Genomic DNA, 14,124 nt, shown 5'->3' with positions numbered 1-14,124 from the left:
GTATGCACATACACACGTGTGTATGTGTGTGTGTGTGTGTGTGTGTGTGTGTATATATATATATATATATATACACACACACACACACATATACATAAGGACACACCCAATCAAACACATAATACAACAGCTCCTGCTTGCCACGGGCAGTTTCCCTTTTTTGTCACCTGGCCCTGCTAAACCACACACTCCTCTCCCCCCACTTTGCTTCCTAGCAGTTGTTTGGTAGGATAGGGTGCCTTGTTAAAAAGGTAAACGGGTGTTAGCAAAAAAGAAAAGAAAAGAAAAAAGCAGTAGTCTGGGGGATACTGAAATGTTAAGAAATGCATTATGGCAGTGGTTCCCAATTAGTTAAGTACTGTGTGGACCCCCTGCTTTTCAAAAGCCAAGCAATGAACCCCCTACTTTTGAAAATGCTGACATCTCTGTGGTTTTTGTTATTTTTGCATGAATGTTACCACCATACCCTCCAACATGTCCCGGTGCCTTTTGGGGTGCTACAATTTTGTGCGAGACGCACACCCAGTTGCAATTTTGTGCATTTTTAGACACCGTTCTCTTTGGATGTCCCAGACAGATGACAAGGATGTGCCATGGACCCCCTGGGTCAGTTACACGGACCCCCTGGGGTCTGTGGACCACCAGTTGGGAACCACTGTATTATGGCACTGTATTATTCTGCTCCATGTGATTATACCAGGTTACCTCCATTTCTAGAAGAGGAGCCCTGTTAAGTATTTAATGAGCTACATGTTACACTGATATGAATGAGAATTGCTAGCAGTACAACACCCTTCTTCAGAGTTTAGCTCCCTCCCTCCTCATAGTCTGCAAATTATATTTCTAAGCAGGCAAGGGGATAGTCAGGATCAGGCCTGTGAGTTGTTTTAAAGTGTTTCTAATGTTAAGGGACGCGGGTGGTGCTGTGGGTTAAACCACAGAGCCTAGGGCTTGCCGATCAGAAGGTTGGCAGTTCGAATCCCCGCGACAGGGTTAGCTCCCGTTGCTTGGTCCCTGCTCCTGCCAACCTAGCAGTTTGAAAGCATGTCAAATTGCAAGTAGATAAATAGGTACCGCTCCGGCGGGAAGGTAAATGGCGTTTCTGTGCTTCTCTGGTTTGCCAGAAGCGGCTTAGTCATGCTGGCCACATGACACGGAAGCTGTACACCGGCTCCCTCGGCCAATAAAGCGAGATGAGCGCCGCAACCCCAGAGTCGGCCACAACTGGACCTAATGGTCAGGGGTCCCTTTACCTTTACCTAATGCTGTTTTTTAATGGAACCTTAGGGTGAAGGGCATGGGACGCGGGTGGCGCTGTGGGCTAAAGCCTCAGCGCCTAGGGCTTGCCGATCGAAAGGTCGGCGGTTCGAATCCCCGCGGCGGGGTGCGCTCCCGCTGCTCGGTCCCAGCGCCTGCCAACCTAGCAGTTCGAAAGCACCCCCGGGGGCAAGTAGATAAATAGGTACCGCTTACCAGCGGGAAGGTAAACGGCGTTCCGTGTGCGGCTCTGGCTCGCCAGAGCAGCGTTGTCACGCTGGCCACGTGACCCGGAAGTGTCTCCGGACAGCGCTGGCCCCCGGCCAATAAATGTGAGATGGGCGCACAAACCCCAGAGTCTGTCAAGACTGGCCCGTTTGGGCAGGGGTACCTTTACCTTTTAGGGTGAAGGGCAGGTAATAATATACTAATAATACAAGTCAGGTGAGCTTTTTTTTTAATGCACTTTTATCACACAGATATGTCCAGCTGCTATTTAAAGCAAATGTCCCAAAAGGCTTTGGATTCTGAAAGCTAGCAAGAATTTTATTGTCTCATTCCGATAAGAAAAGGGAAGTCCGATAAGAAAAGGGAAGCATCCAGGTAGCAATTCAGTCGAGGGAAAACTTAGGTTGAAGCCTTATTTACCTAGGGATCCATTAGCCACGCCATCCCCTGGACCTCGGAGGGAACAAAAGTACCAGGAAAGCAAAAATCTTCTTTGGAGAAAAGAGTTTATTGAAAATCTGTGCACAGAGACAAGGTCTGTACTCAGAGACAACCAGCTGGATAGTTCCTGAAAATACACTGGCTGTAAAGCAAGTCACTTCAGCACACTTTCTTATACCCGCAGACTTCCCCAATCGGCTAGCAAATATTGCTTGCTAAACACAAAATATTGCCTGCTAGACATTCCTGTCTTTCTGCTAAGCCAAGCACTCCCTTCCACCTCCTTGTACACGTGTCTTCTTTTGCTAGCTAAGCTTTCCCTTCGTATCTCTTCCTATTCTTGCATTACTAAGCAGAAGTAAAGCAGGAAACATCTTGCTAGTGGTTTTCTAGTTAACAGCAGTTTCTGGCTAGGCAGGAAGCGACCTTCTGACCTGTAGCTAACATCAGCAGTTTCAAATAGCTGGTTAGGCAGGAAATGGACTTTTGCCCTGCCAGCCAAATTTAGCACAGTCACTGGCGGCGTGCTAACTGTCTGGCCAAAATTTGCAGAAGTTGCAGAAGTAAGATTTCTTAGGTACAGAATACAAAGCACAGAAAATATTGAGAGAAACCTTTCCCATCTTCCTTTACTCCCTCCTCTTCTTTTGAACAATCTATTACTTAGATTCGTTCTGGGGTAGGGGTCTATATTCTCTCATTACAGCAATCACGCGAGGTCCCACCATATTCTGCAAGCATTGCATCAAGCAGGGAATACAAAAGCAAAGAAGCAATAGAAGCATTATTGGGCCTATTCTTCCCACAAATACGAGCATCCATATGACAAGGGCGGTACATATCACTCCTACCCACCAAACCCAATATCTCCATGGTTCCTCCCACCAATATTCAGGGGGTGTGCTCATTGTTGAAGAGCCCACTGATATTTGTGCCCGACTACCTGTTGAGCCTCAAGGATGAGAGCCCACCGGTGAGCTGATGCTCCCACTATGTGGGTCAATTTTTCTACTAGCCCTGTTGGGTGGATTGAACTCTCGTGCTGCCTCCCTAGTGACCAGAGCATATGGAAGCCGAAATCCTGGGGTGGCAATTCTTACTGGCACTTGTTTAGTAATTTCAATGCACACCTGGCTAAGGCTCCCACCCCTGCAATACTTGCATTAAGATAGGTTCTGTCCCATCTATCACCTGGGTTAAGAGTAGGACCTGGTCTATCAAATGAGGTTGGTACAGTGCTCTACCTTCCGGATAACAGTTGACTACCCTCCCACAACAGCAAGAGCGGTACAGAACTAGATAGATTTCGATCGTCTCTGCAGCTTCCCGTAAGAGTACTGTCCACGCGTGCTGGTCAGTGGTGTGGGAGAGGAGCCACAACGGGGTAGTGGGGTGTCTCAATACGGTAATCTCATCAAACCCCAGTTTCCAATAGCCAAGGAGCACGCCATCTCTTACCACCGGCAAGACGAACCAGTCGTAGCAGAGGCCAGCAGGCCAATAAGGGCGGTATGGTTCGGTAGGGTCAGGGCAATAAGGCATAGAGCAAGTCAATAAAGAATATAAGAGAGAAAAGAGAAAGTCTTTGTAACTGTCCTTGTGATGATTAGTCGTTGCCCGTGGCCTAACGCTTTTTCCTGGTAGCGTCAGACACAAGGTGATGATCAACTTCAGAGGGTCAGCAGGATTTCTTTTGCAAGTCCTGACACCCTTCTTCAGATGCGTGTGATGTACCCAGGGGATCACCTCGATTACTTTCACTGCAGTTGGGGATGAGGGGGTCGCCAGACGCTGTCACTCAGAGGAACTGGTGAACCGGCTCAGCGAGACTGCTGCGGGACTGCAGGTGTACGCTCGTGGGAATACCTGGAAAGAAAGCAAACACACACAACAAACACAGGGATTGCACTTGTTCTTGGGTGATGTGATCTCCCATCTGCCCCAAACTGGCGGGGATGCCTCGGACGAAAGGGGTTGGCCTGCCATATAGAAGTTCACAGGGTGATAGTTCTCAGTCTCTTGGTTGGCGCACAGGGCACATATTGGGATATAGAATATTCTCCCAAGGTGTGCTTTAGCAGCTGGGCCTCCCAAATGGGTGGACTCGTGGTAATTCTTTACAATTGTGCTGGCCAGATGTTGGGGCACAAAAACATGGCTGTCTGGTCCTTCCTGGAGCGTTGCTCCTTTTTGGCTGGTCCACTGCTGTTCATCAAGGGTGTAACGTGGTTCCACATCATCTGGAGTGAGTTCTGGTACCAATATCAAAAGTTCTGGTGGTGCCTCTAAATTGGCTGGAGAACAAATGTCTACGTTGGGGGCGCTGCCTGCGGGCGCCCCTCCCATCCAATTCTTCACCGTGCGTAGAGATATCAGCCTCTGGAGTGATATCAGCAAGGCAGTCGTCACTGGAGGGGATCCTCAGGATGCTGAGACACAGTCCAATCTGAAGCAGCTTTCCTCCTTGAATGTGGTGGACCCAAGGGGTGGTGCCAGCGATCTTCACAGCTGTGGGTGTGGAGAGCAGATGGGCCCTTCCAGCACGGTTGCAGTGGTGCCTGGGACCAGTCTTATCCACACCTCGTCACTTGGCTCAAACTGGTCACGCAAGGAGTTCGGGCCTGGGTCCACCTGTTGAGAGAGAGAATCTCGAGAGAGTGACTGTACATAGTTACTCAATTGCACATCTTGGCTAGCATATGGAGTTAACATTCTAACATATGGGACTGGTCTCCCAAACAGAACTTCAAAAGGTGACAAGTGGGTCCGTTTTGACGGAAGACTGCGGACCCTGAGTAATGCCAAGGGCAACATGGTCACCCAATTAGACCCGGTTTCCTGTGTCAGCTTGGACAGCTGATTCTTTAGAGTCCTGTTCATTCTTTCCACCTTTCCATAACTCTGGGGTCTATAAGCAGTATGCAGCTTCCAATTGATCTGGAGCGCTTTAGCCAGTCCCTGTAGGACTACATGAACGAATGCTGGTCCATTATCAGATCCTATGGACCTTGGCAATCCATAGCGAGGGATGATTTCCTTAAGCAGGCACCTGGTTACTTCAATTGCCTTTTCAGTCTTTGTTGGCCATGCTTCGACCCATCCGGTGTAGGTGCACACTGCCACCAGCAGGTAGCGATATAGTCCACAACGGGGTAATTCAGTGAAGTCCACAACAAGATCTTCCATAGGTGCAGTTCCACTGTGCTGAACTCCCAGGGGAGCCAGTGGTCCGGTTCTGGGATTATTCTTTTGACATAGCAGACATTTCCTGGAAACCTGGGCTGCCAGTTGATAAAGGTGGGCTATATAGAAACACTTTGCCAGCTGCTTGGTGGTAGCATCTGGTCCCATGTGGGTTGACTCATGGTATCTCTGAGTTATCTGCCGAGACAGGGACTCTGGAATCCATATCCTGTCATCAGGGGTGAGGTACCATCCTTCTTTGGTCAATGTCAGCTCCTGGGCATCTGCAGTGTCCCTTTCCTGTTGTGTGTAAGCCGGCTTGTCAGCGGTGCTTAAAATTTCTTCTGGGATCAGTGCTCCAATGATCGGAGCTGGGGCCAGTTCCCGGGCTGCTTCCTTGGCCACCTTGTCTGCCAGTCGATTTCCTCTGGCCACTTCCCCTGGTCCAGTTGTGTGTCCATAACAATGGATAACTGCTACTGCTTCGGGCTCCCATACAGCATCCAGAAGGTTCAATAAGGCTTGTGGGTGGGCCACCTGGTTTCCTCTGGAGGTAAGCAAACCTCTTTCTTTCCATAAGGCTCCATGGGCATGTAAAGTCAGGAATGCATACTTAGAATCTGCATAAATGTTTATCTTCTGTCCCTTTGCCAGGTTCAGGGCCTGGTAAGCGCAGTTAGTTCTGCCAGCTGGGCCGATGTTCCAGGTGGGAGTGACTTTGCTTCAATCACCTGGTCTTCCAGGGCTACCACTGCATAGCCTGCCTTCCGCTGCCCAGCCTCGTTTGCCTCGTCTTTGAGATCAGGCCTGCTGGAATATACTTTGTCCATTACTTCAATGCAATCGTGCATCTGCTCCTCACCTTCTCCTACCGGCAACAGGGTAGCTGGGTTGAGGGCAGTGGTGACTTGGAACTTCAAACGTGGGTGCAACAATAACATCTGACACTTTCTCATCTTTGCTTGGGAGAGAAAATAGGTACCCTTCATGTCAAGCAGTGCTGGGACTGCGTGTGGAGTCACACAAACAGTGTCTTGACCAAAAGTAAATTTGTCTGCTTTGTTCAGTAGGGTGGCTACTGCCACAATCACTCTCATACGGGGGGGGGGGCAACCTCTGTTCTGTTGGGGTTAGCTTCTCTGACAAGTATGCGACAGGTTGCTGCCAATTTTTCAGTTTCTGGCATAAGACTCCCTTGGCTACCCCTTGGTCTTCATCTATGAACAGGGTAAAAGGCTTCTTGGGGTTTGGATGCCAAGCACTGGGGCTTGTTAGCAATGCTTCTGTAGTTAGTAGTGAGTCCAGGGGATATTGTTCATCATCACAAGTGGGATTATAGGTTTTTTTAAAAAAAAATCCCTTCAAACAATTTTACAATCTTTGCTGGATTCTCCTCAAAAGAGGGGTTCTGATCTCTCCAATTACAGACATCTGCACTTGAAAAGGGTATATGCTGTCTGTGGTGCCTTCGCTTGTCCAGCTGGGACAGGGGCTGGTGGATCATAAACTCTCCGAAGGGGCATTTCTCCGGCTGCCTGATCCTTCCTGGTTTTCTCATACTGTCTGTGAGACATAACTCTCTTCGCCGCCTGTCCCACTTACGTTGCCATCTCTTCCTCTTTTCAGGGGTGTAGCATTTCTGTTGCCTCAACTAACAAGGGACTCACATCCAACTTCTCCCTCAAATGGCTTTACACACTCCTTTAGTCTCTTTTTCTGTTTTTCTGTCCACATTTTCTTTCCTTGATTCATATCATCTAGTGTCTTCCTAAACTCTTCGTTATCTTCCTCATCTTCCTCTTCTTCCGTCTCACTATCTTCCTTCGCAGGTCCTCCTCCCCCTACACCAGCACCTCCCTGTGCTTCTTGATCTTGGCCTGGGGGGGGGTTGGAGGGGGCTGTTGGTGGAGTGTAAGGTGGTGGCTTAATCACTCCCCTCTCCTCATCTTCTGGGTCTTCTAATACCAGAGGCTCCACTGTACAAATCCTGTTCTGTGTGTTGCTGTCACAGCAAAACTTTAGCCATGGTAGATTCTTTTCTTTTACATTGGTCTTCCATGTAGAGATATAGGGGATCTGGTTTGGGTGGACATTTAATATATTTTGCCACAGGGGGTTGATTTGCCACAGGGGGTTGATTAATTGCAAATCAAAGCCACGCAGTTCCCTGGGTTGGCAAGTCCACCTCACATAAAGTTCTGAGTCTCTGTTCTTTTCAATTTGAATCCCCAAATCATCACTCTTCGTGGCCGCTTTCCAGTTATTTAAAAAGCATTCAGATACTCTGCTCCTAACAGGGTTTCAAAATTCTCTCACACTCCACATGCTACATATTGTCAGAAAATGCACAACCTTACAATCGCTCGGCCAAGGGGACACTAAGCCTTGGCCCACACTTGACAATTCAGTCACTAGAGTATCTGACATGCAACATACAACATACAAAACACATCAATATAACACACTAAACACACCAAAATAACTCCAGCATGCAATACACCAAAATAATTCTGACATGCAACATGCCAAAAAAAAAAAAAAACACACACACACACAATTCCCTCTGCCCCATTCCCTTTCCCAAACCTTACTGGCGCCCCATTCCCTTTCCCAAACCTTACCAATTCCTTTCCTGGTGGCACTCTTACTGCTACCAGCAGTCCCCTTTTATTCCTGGTGGCTGGCACCCTACTGCGCAACCAATCCCCTTATTCCTGGTGGCATCTTACTGCCGGGCACTGTATTGCCACGCCCAGGTGAGGCTGATCAGGCCTCTCGCCCTTTCCATCGGGCCCCTAGCCCTTTCCCTCGGGCCCCTAGCCCTTTCCCTCGGGCTTACCTTTTTCCGCTGCGGACCTGTCCCCTCGGCACCGTTCTGTCCTCTTATTCTCCCTCAACTAGATGTCTCCGCTCCAGGACGGTGTGGCAATCTCCCCCTACAAACTGGCAGGGTGTGCACCGGAAATGCGAACGCCGATTGGAGCTGTTCACCTTGGTTGAGCCTGGCCCTCCGGTCCATATTGGGGAGGGGGCTTATCCCGGACGAGCCCCCAGAGAGATGAAGCCTTATTTACCTAGGGATCCATTAGCCACGCCATCCCCTGGACCTCGGAGGGAACAAAAGTACCAGGAAAGCAAAAATCTTCTTTGGAGAAAAGAGTTTATTGAAAATCTGTGCACAGAGACAAGGTCTGTACTCAGAGACAACCAGCTGGATAGTTCCTGAAAATACACTGGCTGTAAAGCAAGTCACTTCAGCACACTTTCTTATACCCGCAGACTTCCCCAATCGGCTAGCAAATATTGCTTGCTAAACACAAAATATTGCCTGCTAGACATTCCTGTCTTTCTGCTAAGCCAAGCACTCCCTTCCACCTCCTTGTACACGTGTCTTCTTTTGCTAGCTAAGCTTTCCCTTCGTATCTCTTCCTATTCTTGCATTACTAAGCAGAAGTAAAGCAGGAAACATCTTGCTAGTGGTTTTCTAGTTAACAGCAGTTTCTGGCTAGGCAGGAAGCGACCTTCTGACCTGTAGCTAACATCAGCAGTTTCAAATAGCTGGTTAGGCAGGAAATGGACTTTTGCCCTGCCAGCCAAATTTAGCACAGTCACTGGCGGCGTGCTAACTGTCTGGCCAAAATTTGCAGAAGTTGCAGAAGTAAGATTTCTTAGGTACAGAATACAAAGCACAGAAAATATTGAGAGAAACCTTTCCCATCTTCCTTTAAGGTGATAATGCTTGAATACAGATCATGCAATGAGACTATCTACGTATTTCATACAGCAACCACATCAGGTGCTGTAACCTTCCAACAGTTTGACTTCACCCTCAAAGGTGCTCTCCATTGTTTCTTGATGCAGGTGGATGCCAACCAACAGATTTCTTAAACCAGCACTTGTTGAAACATTTAGTTGCCCGCAAATTATTATTTGAGATTCATTGAGCCTTCAGCTACCCAAGTAGAAAAATTGCTGTCATTCTCACAAGTGAGTCTCAGTGGATGGGTTTTCAGGTTACTAAGTGCACATTTACTACTGTACTATTAGTTTCTCAGGAATAGGAAGAAGATTCTGGCTGCAAGTATTCCATCTCCTGTGTCAACAGAAGACAAACTAGGCATTTATTTTCCTCATTCCCAGTGTACAGATGCCTGGAGTTCACTATGCCTTTCCTCTCACTGAATTGCACAGCTTATGTTCATAACTTTACTAAGCAATAGGGAATAGACAGGGTGAAGCAGAACAATTGAGTGCCTTGTGACCCTCGACAGCCACATTCGTGTCCCTTTTAAATTTATCCCACAGATTTGAAATGTCTTAACTTGTAATCCCAATAAAGGTATTTGTATTGTATTGTTATAATAATAATAATAATAATAATAATAATGATAATAATAATAATAATAATAATAATAATAATAATAATAATAATAATAATAATTGGTGCAGTCTAGAGTAGCACTGGCTTTTTTTGCGGCTGCATCACACTGTTGACACATATTAAGCTTGGGGTCAACTAAGACCCCAAGATCCTTTTCACATGTACTACTGGCAATCTAGGTGTCCCCCATCTTATATTTGTGCCTGTGGTTATTCCTACCTAAGTGTAGAAGCTTAGATTTGCCCCTATTGAAATGCATTTTGTTTGGTTTTTGCCCAGTTCTCCAGTCTGTTAAGGTCATCTTGTATCCCGATGATTCTATGACTGAAATGTCGAAAAGCTACACACAGAAGGGCCTATACATTGTTGGTGAAAAGACAGGTCAAGTGATCAAACTGGCATAAGTGTGTGAACCAGCGAGTCAAAGGAGCAAGAAAACCAAGGGAAGAGATAGAACTGAATGACACATAATGATTTGAAAGAACTGGGAGAACATCTGGTATCAGGTTCTCTAGTAATGTTCTAAATCAAATCATCTGACTGAGCAGAACAGGATAATGGGGCTGTGGGGAGGGTGGGAAGGAGCCATTTGGATCCAGTCAAAACATTTGTGATCATAAACAGGCTGCTTGCTTTCTGCTTCCAAGGTCAGCAATATACACATACATTTGCTACATGTCTACCACAATAACATTATTACGTGTATAGTGTCTGTTGCTTTTCAGTGTAGTTTTGTGTTAGATTGGGAAAGCTGTTACTTGCTTGTTCTAAAAATATTTTTGTTTTTCTGATAAAAATAGTCTGAAAATCCTCCGTGTGCAAGGTTTAAACTTCTGAGACATCCTTGTTTCCCTCTTTAACAAAAATGAAAAAATAAATGAAAAAATAAATTCAAACCTGTTTGAAACAAAACAATTTAGTGGGATATTTGATACATTTTAAAATTGTCAGAGCTGAGTCAAAATGAATCATATACTTGATTAATATTTTATTTTGCAAATTTACTGTAAGGACAAATGATTTCCCAAATGCATAAATTATTTAACAGTATTAGGTAACAGATTTTCAGCCAAAATGCTTTTGCATTAATATTGCCAAAATATGAGACTCTTATCACTGGGATTGGGGGGTGGGAAAGGGTAGCTTATTTTTATTTTGGTGCAACAGTGGCTTCTCAGCATTGCCTTTTAAAGCTTTCCCCATGCTCGTTCAGAAAACTTTTAAAGAGAACATTTCTGGTTGCAAGTGTTGTGTGATGCAATCTTTCCTTATAATTCTTTAATTCCCGAGAAAAGTGAAATTTGAAATAAGAACTATGATCTTAACACCTGAGAGAGTCTGTAGGGAGGGAGGTGGACTTTCAGACATTTTGGGCCTAAGTCATTTAGGGTTTTAAACACTAACCTTAGCACCTTGAATTGAGCCCTGAACCTGTGCAGCTGCTTTAAAAAAAGATGATACAGTCGTACCTTGGTTGTTGAACAGAACCCGTTCTGGAAGTCCGTTCGACTTCCGAAAATGTTCGACAACCAAGGTGCAGCTTTCGATTGGCTGCAGGAACTTCCTGCACTCAATCAGAAGCCGCGCCGGATGTTCGGCTTCCAGATAACCTTCACAAACCGGAACACTCACTTCTGGGTTTGTGGTGTTCAGGAAGCAAAACATCAGAGTCACAAGACGTTCAGGATCCAAGGTATGACTGTATACTGGTTCTAAATGGAACCCTAGCCAGTAATCTGGCTGCTGCGTTTTGGACTAATGGAGGTTTTCAAGTTATCTTCAAGGCAACTCCATGTAGAGCGCATTGAAATGATCCAGACGTCAGAAAGAAGAAAACGGGGGTGATGCCTCTGATCCCCTTCTGACTTTGCTCTCATCTATCACATGCATGCAACACCTGACAGATTACCCTCCTCCCCCCCAACAGAAAAATGTTCCCCAACCCTGGTCTCTCAAAGCTGCATTGTTTCAGTGTAATTCATCTTTCATTGACAATGCAATCTCCCCCTTCCATAGCATTACCACCACCACTACACAAATGGGACACCACACATATCCTTCACCACTGAAATTTGAGACCCCAGGGCCTGCTGTTGCAAGTCCCCCACCCCCGATTTAGGAGCTATGGTTTACATGGCCACCTTCAGTGTATTTCAAATAGTCAAGTCTCTCTCTCTCTCTCTCTCTCTCTCTCTCTCTCTCTCTGTGTGTGTGTGTGTAAACTACACTGAGTTAGTGGACAAGCACTAGAATTCTATAGAACTCAAATAATACAATGAAATACAATATATGAAATAAAGGAAGCAATAAAAATACAATTAAAAATCAATAAGAACGTTCTGTGTGATGGATGTGCCATCTCCTGCCTTTGACAACAAAGCCACAATCACACTGCTGACCACAGGGAACGCCTGCCCTAGTGGATGCAGGGCTGTGGTTGTTTTGTCTTTGTGAGGTTTCTGTGAGTGATGTGTTCTTCTTTCCATTAAACATTTCACCAGCACTCCACAGCCTCCCTGGCTGCCTCCGCTTAGTGATCTGAGAAAACCCTGTGGAATGAGTTACCGCCTGATGGCTCTCCCTAAATGTGGGAAGCAGAGAAAGTAGCAATCAAGCACATGAAATAGGTGCACTCACTGATTTTGTTTTTAAGAGGTTCTTCTACCTTAAAAAACAACAACAAACTTTCTGCACTATTTATTTTAAAAGTAAAAACAACAACAACACTTTGCCTAAAAAAAGAAAAAAGGTGTTAGGCATATAGCAGGCAGTTTCCTTGCTTTCCTGTACTTACTGTAAAGCTTAGCCGAGGAACATTACAGGACTTTTCAAGAAACATGGGTACTTGGGAAGAATGCAGACCACCAGAAAGTTGATTTGCAGAATCGAAGACTGTCAAGCACCCCGTGACCACTTTGAATATAAGGTAAGTGCGACAAAAACTTTGCACCCGATGCATGACCAGAGGCATACCTAGGCTGCCTTATGCCCTTAAAAGGTAAAGGGACCCCTGACCATTAGGTCCAGTCGTGACCGACTCGGGGGTTGCGGCGCTCATCTCGCTTTATTGGCCGAGGGAGCTGGCGTTTGTCCACAGACAGCTTCCGGGTCATGTGGCCAGCATAACTAAGCCGCTTCTTGGCCAGAGCTATATCTGTGCCCTGCCATCCACAGGGATGGGGCAGAATGTGGGGTGCAACGGGTGTGGGGTGGAGTGGAATGGGGACACGGTATGCTTATATGTGCTCTGCTGATGTGTGGGGGGGTCCAGGGACAGGGACAGAACCCCTGTGCGAATGGTCACAGCCTGTACCACCCTTCATCCCAAAATTATAGGGCAGTTTACGGCATAACAAAACAAAATGGAAAAACAAAATACATAATAAAAACAAAACTAATAACTCCTCCCTCAAAAACGCATTTAAAATGACATAGAATGTTAGTCAAAGGCCTGGTTAAAGAGAAATGTATTCACCTGGTCAATCTCCCTGGGGAGAGCATTCCACAAGCTAGGAGCCTCCACAGAAAAGGCATGTTCTTATGTTGCCACCCTCAGGACCTCTCTTGGAGGAGGCACATGAAAAAAACCCTCAGGTGATGATTGCAGGGTTTGGGTCGGTAGACAAGAATTTTATCAACTCTTGGGAAAAAAACAGCAGCAGAAAACTCCCGACTCCAATCAGACACAGCTCGGTTCAGTGCCCTCCAGTGGCTTGTAATAACAGTCCAGCTATGTACACATTACTGCAGAGCTTTCCAAACTGTGTGTTGCAACACGTAGGTGTGTCAGCTGCAGTGTGTAAGTGTGTCACATTAACGCTCCCTGTGCTCCTTGTGGGGCTAGAAAGGGGTTAGTTTAACCTCCGTTTTTTTTAGTAAAACTGAATTACTGTGTCGCGAAATGATGCATGTCTAAAAAGTGTGCCACCAACATGAAAAGTTTGGAACGTTCTGCATTACTGGCTTAAAAAGCAGCTAACTTGTTCTTTTCCCCCCAAGTCAGATCGAAGCTGTTTTGGAGAGAAATGTACCAAAATGCAGTATTTCATAAGAAACAAGAAGATAGATACAGGATAGATATGGATTGTGATCAATGTCGTATTTAGTGCACTGAATTCAGAGGCAGCAGCAGTGTAAATATAGGCTCAGTGGTGCTGAACTCAGTGGTTATATTTCTCATAAGAATGTGGGGCTGAATTATGCCTTGTTTGCTTGGCTTTTCCAAGAAAGTTAAAACAATTTCTTTATACCTTGAGTTAAACATATGACATTTAAAAAAAAGTAACCTTGTGATAGATTGTTCTATCTGCAACCCTTTCCCTCTTTTCCTAACCCCATTCTTTCTTCCTCTGTGTGCTCTGGTATGTAAATTAAGACACATGCCAGGTTAAAATTAAATGAGAATTAATAGATTGTCTCCCCCTTTAAAAATAAATTGCATCTTGCCATCCTGCGAATAATGAAGGTGATGGCTGAGCTTTCTTTTTCTTTGTAAAATTATAGCTGTTTTCCTACCTATGTCTGTGGGGTGCAGAAGAATTTTAAAGGGCATATCAGGAAAATGACAGTATTTAAATCCATTGCATCTTTATACAGAGTACTTTAAAAAGCTGCATACTTAAGAGTTGTTTTAG

Source organism: Podarcis vaucheri, assembly GCF_965113315.1.
Source record: "Podarcis vaucheri genome assembly, chromosome: 9".
NCBI classification, from domain to species: domain Eukaryota; kingdom Metazoa; phylum Chordata; class Lepidosauria; order Squamata; family Lacertidae; genus Podarcis; species Podarcis vaucheri.
Note: the sequence above shows the minus strand (reverse complement) of the source record.